Raw genomic sequence first — 5,739 nt, forward strand, 5'->3', positions numbered from 1 at the left:
CCCCCTCTGTTTTCTTCTAAGAGTTTTATTATTTTAGATCTTACATGTAGGTATTTGATCCATTTTGAGTTGATTTTCGTATATGATGTAAGGGAAGGACCCAACTTGATTCTTTGCATGTGGAAATCCAGTTTTCTCCACAACATTTGTTAAAAAGACTGTCCTTTCTCCCTTGAATGGTCTGTGAACTCCTGTTGAAAATCATTTGATCGTGTACACAAAGGTTTATATATAAGCTCCCTAAACTCCTCAGTGTTAGTTTTAAGAGAGAAAAGTAGGGTGCCTGGGTGGTGCAGTCGGTTAAGCGTCCGACTTCAGCCAGGTCATGATCTCGCAGTCCGTGGGTTCGAGCCCCGCGTCAGGCTCTGGGCTGATGGCTCAGAGCCTGGAGCCTGTTTCCGATTCTGTGTCTCCCTCTCTCTCTGCCCCTCCCCCATTCATGCTCTGTCTCTCTCTGTCCCAAAAATAAATAAATGTTGAAAAAAAAATTAAAAAAAAAAAAAGAGAAAAGTAGAATTCAAAATTGTATACATAGTGAGTTCAGGTATTATTTTATATTATAAACATGTTATTTAACAAATAAGAGAATACAAGCTTATTACAGATAATTTGGACAGTGAAGTATAAAAAAGAAAAATCACTAATAATCTTCTTTTGGTGTATTTCATTCACCATCAAGAAATATTTAGAGATCACCTATGTAGGTAATTTAGTCTCATTACAAAATTAGGATCATGCTTTTTGGACAGTTTTTGTATCTAACTTTTTATACCTGATTCTATATTTTAACATTGTCCAAAGGCCTTTTTCCTGAAAAATATGATATAAATGGCTATATAGTATTCTAATGTCTAAATGATATACCATAATTTATTTCACTACTTCCATAAGTATTGCATGTTTTATCTTATTTATGATTTATCTTATGATTTCTATTAGATAGTATATAGTAAATATCACATAGTAAATTCTACACGTATTTATTATTATAACCTTATACATACACTACTTTGATAACAATGAAGAATTTTCTTTGAAGAAAGAAAGTAAAATTTTTGCTCTGGATTCTTACATGCTGACCCTTTCTGCGAAGCCTCTCCTTAGGGGTATTAAAAACTGAACTTTCCACAGCTTTAAACATGGCCTTTTTTTCCCCACACAAATTAGATTTTCCTTTATAGTTATAGTTTCCAAATAACAGGATGACTATGTGTTTTCCTCCAACAGAGGCCTCTGGATCCTTGAGATTTTAGAATAAATTATTTTGAAAACTACTGCGTCATCTTCTTTCTGCACTTTTAATCTCAAATCTCATTTTGGTTTTAAAATTTACTGTTTTTCAAATTTTTATTTTATTTTTTTAATTTATTTTCAAAAGTAAAATTTTGATTAACATAAATGTCATAGTAATTTCTAGGTTATTATTGTTTCATATTTTTAAAGATTTTATTTTTATGTAATCTCTATACCCAACATGGGGTTCGAATTTACAATCCCAAGGTCAAGAGTTCCACCATGCTCCCCACCCCCTTAATGACTGAGCCAGCCAGGTGCCCCATGTTTCATGATTTTAAATAGGTGGGGGTAGGAGCCATTTTTATTTGCTTACAGACAAAACTCAAAACTTCAAATAGATAGTAAATCTCCCATATTTTCCGCCTTAATAGCACAAATTTATTCTTACCAAGTTTATCGTAGATGGTAGATCAAAAGTGAGCAGGCATGGAAAACTGATTTTCAATTTCTATTATTTCTCCTGATCTTCACGTGTAAGTACTCATCTGATAGCGTTTGGTAGTAAATTTATTTTTGACTCCCGATCTAAGACAACGTAAAATGCTCATTGTAACCTGAGAATCCGTATGTTTGCAATTTAAAAGTTATAGTTTGGTGACTGGGAGAACAAGGGGGGAGTCTCTGGGATGTTGATAATTATTCTATTTATTAATCAAGACGTAGGTTACAAAGAGTTTCCTTTAAAATTATATTTTGAGAGTTTTCTTCAGGTATATGAGTCTAAACAATTTTTAATGACTTTCTGCGGCTGATAAAATTAACACTCTTTTAACAGGAATGGGAAAGTGTTCTTTTTAATTAATTTATTTAAGTAATCGCTACACCGAAGGTGGGGCTTGAATTCACAACCCTGAGCTCAAGAGTTGCAAGCTCCCTCCGCTGAGCCAGCCAGGTGCCCCGCCCCGATACAATTAACATTCCTAGTTATTTAAAAGGTTTCAACTTCTTAAACTATTTTCTAGCTAAACGTATTATAGTTTACCTACCACCAGTTTATTCCTGCTCCGCCGGCTATAGCTAGGAGTTGAATTTTTTAGGCCTCAAGCCCAGCAAAATTCCGAGAAATAAAATTAAAAATCATGTTGGCATTACTCATTATGATGTATCATGTATGCAGAAATAAGGCATTTGTGTTTCTTTGGCAGTTTAAAAGGTTTTCCCCCCCAAACCTTGTATCGTATGACATCAGACGCAGGTGTTAGAAATGAAAACAGAGACATAGTACCCATGCGGCTTCCTCCTGACCTCCATTATTTAAAGAAATGCGCTGATATAAAAAATATTTTAAGTTATTATTTATTACAAGTTACCTGAACCTCACCTTCTCTAATAAGTTTGTAAGCCACAGCACCTATGTTCACCTTTTGCTGCATTACTTTAGTGAGTTTTTCTCATACTTTATACATGAAGTGTAAGGATACAACTGTTTGATAACAATATTAGGAACATATTTACATATTCAGATGCTCGACATAGACTGTTAAAGGCTCTTCAGTCTTCAACTAATGATCTGAATGATCTCGACACATTTCTGGGCTTTGTTGGTATCACAGAACCAAGACACTGAAAACCAAGTAACGCTCCCCAGAAGTAGCATGAATTGCAACATCTATAAGTAGTACACACTGAAATTTTACACAGCCAATTTCTCCGCAAATATTTAAGCGATTTTTCTAAAAGGCTTCCCACCTGTCTTCTCTGCATACAACAGCGAGTACAAGGAAATGCACTAAGCACTTGCCTACATAATAAAATCAACTACTTACATTAGAGCGCAGTTTTGCATTCCTTGCCCTGCCTCCATTCTCATTTAATCCCTCCTCTTTACTTTCTGGCCTCTAAATCTTATTAATCCCCGAAATAGGATGAGATTGAACATACAGAAAAAATTTTAGGATCAAATTTAAAACTGCCGCCTAGGCACCTGTCCAGGGCCAACCGTGGTGCTATCTCCCCAAAGTGTCCCGAAATCGGGGTCTGTATGGGTATATCCCAAAGGCCAAACATCAGTCCAAGATTCCTTAGGCTCTACATTAGCCCCCATGCTTGAATCTATTCTTTCTATCTTTCTTCCCTATTTGGCCTGGGCTATTCCAGCCTGTCTTTGTTTCTAACCTTGCCTTCTCCAAGGAAATGCTATCAAATTGTTTCCCAAAGATCCATTTCACATTAAGATTTCATGTTCCTACCCAGTTTTCATTTCAATAAAACGAAGCAGCACAATGAATGTGCAATTTAACAATGCCCTTTAGTATTCCGTGAATGTTCGATGGGTTTCTTTTTTCCTTCATGAACTCTGGAACAAAATGTTAATGAAACTTCACAAAAATTCATTAAAAATATCACCTTTGGTTTTAAATTAACTAATTAATCAAGGAGCTCTAAGTCAGAAGGAGAAGTATAGTACAACAGCGAGGAACATGGGCTCTGGAGCCTGACTGCCTGGGTTCAAATCTGTACCACGCTAGTGACTAACTGCAGATTCAGGCAAATCGGCCCACTGCACCTTGCTTCCGGTAGCTCATCTGTACAGTGGCAACAGTAGGACCTACCTGGAAGGGTTGTTGTAAGGATCGCACTTTCTTCCATGAAAGCACTCAGAGCAGTGACTGGCCAGGACTGAACACTCACTAAATGTGAGCCCTAATTAACATGCACACCTGAAAATACAAAGAAAAGCGTAACTATTCATTTGCGGGAATAAAACATCCCTTTTCTCCAGAACCATCCTTCACATTTCTGTAATCTAGACCCAAGACAATAATTATGAAGAAACTATGATTACTTCTGAAAGGCAGCATATATTTAGAGAATGAAGTACAAGGTAACTATTTTCAGAGGACTTTGCATTTTGTGAACTACATCGTATATGCTTATCGAAGCAAAATATGTTAGCAGTTTCACTTTGAATCTTTCTCATAATTTTTTTTTTTTTTAAGTTTAACACAGTCACACAGCTGTTAAAAGACAAAAACAAAAAGCAGGTTTGCTCCCTTTCCGAATAGATGGGAAATGTGGCAGGTCCTTTCCATCCTCTATAAAATTCTGGCCCTTGAGTATAAAAAGTAAAATGTAATACATAAATGCGCCTACGATCGAGCCCCCTCAAAGGCTTTAGAACAAACATTTCTGAATTCACCAGTACCAGGAAGAGTCAACGTTGAAGTTATTATACGGGAGTTTATGCTTACGCGGACGGAGAAGAGACCAACGTTGCACGCACGATTCAACATTAGTATTAAAAACCGTGAAGAGTTTTAAATCAATGTGCAGCTTGAACTTGGCACCTTTTAAATACATACATGCACGCGACCTCTGACATTTCAGGGGTCCTGAAGCAGAACGAGAGCAGCTCGGGCCGCGCTCCCGCCGCCGGGGCCTCCGGGGCCGCTCGGAGCTGAGGAGGCGGGTTCGAGCCCCGGGCGCGGCCGCGCGCGCACGCGCGCGCGGCTGAGGGGCCCGCCCGGGCTCTGCGCGCTCTCGGCGCTCGCCGCCAGAGTCTGTCGGTCCGCTCGGAGCCCGCGGGAGCCTGGCGAGGCAGGGAAGGGACTTGTGCGGCCTGAGCTTCAGGAAAGAGCGAGGAGGACGAGGGCTCCTTTGGGCACCCAGCGGCCTGAGTTTGGGAACTGGGAGATCGCAAGTGAAAGTACGCGCGGGCTTTAAGGCGCTGGACCCTCCCGCCGACCCCGGGGAAGGGCAGGAAGAGCCCACCTGCCCGTCTCCAGCAGGGGACGGCTGGGGGAGGGGCCGCCAGCGCTCCCGGAAGCTGAAGAGCCGCACGCAGGGTGGGCGGCGAAGTGAGTTGGGCGGTTTCTTTTCCCTCGCCCCCCGGATATCCACCTCGGAGTCGTCTGTAGGTCTGAACTCCCAAGAATTGTGCAAAAGTACAGGCGACAAACCCGCAAAAGACAGGGTCGTCCCTGGGTGGGCTCGAACCACCAACCTTTCGGTTAACAGCCGAACGCGCTAACCGATTGCGCCACAGAGACTCCGGTGCCGTTTGGTACGCCAACTATAGCTTCTATGGGGAAGTGTAAAGGCAATGCGCGACTGTTATTTTTTTCTGCTGTTTCCCGATTCATATTATTAAAATCAGGATCTTTCACTCAGTGTATCTACGTCTCTTCATTTTATTTTCAGCCTTTAAAGCATATTGGGAAGTTATAAAATACAGCAAGATCGAGCAGAATTTCAGATTGCAGCGTGAATTAAAATACCGTCTTTTTTTTTTTTTTGGTTTCCCCCCCCCCCCCCCAGCTCCCGTTTGGAACGTTCTGTTTCAAGAAGATAACTATTTCTGATGTTTCCTTTTTATAGGGAAATAAAAAATTTAATCTTGTGAGCTGGGAAACTTGCCTTTTGTTTCAAACTCTTTGTCCAGTGTTTTGTTCGCTAATCTTCATGATTTACTTGTGTGGCATTCATAAGGTTATCCGAATTGTA

General features: G+C 40.2%; 1 non-coding gene across 1 annotated transcript; it reads right to left on the reverse strand.

Annotated features, from left to right (window-relative positions):
• Positions 1-5,211: 5,211 nt before the first annotated feature.
• Positions 5,212-5,285, reverse strand: TRNAN-GUU. Its single transcript has one exon. It is a non-coding gene; the product is annotated as a tRNA-Asn (tRNA).
• Between the last annotated feature and the right edge of the window lie 454 nt (positions 5,286-5,739).

This window comes from Prionailurus bengalensis, chromosome B4 (genome assembly GCF_016509475.1).
Source record: "Prionailurus bengalensis isolate Pbe53 chromosome B4, Fcat_Pben_1.1_paternal_pri, whole genome shotgun sequence".
Lineage (NCBI taxonomy): Eukaryota > Metazoa > Chordata > Mammalia > Carnivora > Felidae > Prionailurus > Prionailurus bengalensis.